The following is a 541-nucleotide window of genomic DNA, read 5'->3' as shown; positions in this document are numbered from 1 at the left end:
CAGAAAAATATTATAATCACATCTGGAGTTCTAGGGCTTCTGATTATCCCAACTAAGGTTTTTAGGGACTTAATAATTTGGTCACATGTCTCATCTTTAGTAATAAATTTATTTTTCTTTCCTCTCTCCCTTTTCTTTCGAAGTATCCTATACCATTTAGACTAGAAATTCCAACAGGTAGCCTTTCCTTCTGAATTTTCCCTACTGTACTTTTTTTTTTCTTCAGAATTTTTCTTTCCTATTCTAAATCTTAAAGACATTTCTTTATAGTAGATGAGGGAGCTGTAGCTTATATTCACTGCCAAAAGAGGGTCAGTTCCAGCATTAATTTCCCAGACAAGAGTTAAGAGAAAAGTCAAACGGAAAAAATACTGATAACTGGCAGAGCAGTGACACCTGCACTCAGAAAACTGCACTGCAGTTCTCCAGTATTTCAGGGTGTCCTTTGTTACTGCTCTGTCAATTTCAAAAGGAAAATTCTGGCTGGTAGTGAGTTCAAAGCAGACCAGTATGTTTAAATCATTGGTTCAATGAATCACTC

This window comes from Pipistrellus hanaki (genome assembly GCF_964339955.1).
Source record: "Pipistrellus hanaki genome assembly, chromosome: 4".
Classification (NCBI taxonomy): domain Eukaryota; kingdom Metazoa; phylum Chordata; class Mammalia; order Chiroptera; family Vespertilionidae; genus Pipistrellus; species Pipistrellus hanaki.
This window is presented reverse-complemented; position numbering follows the sequence as displayed.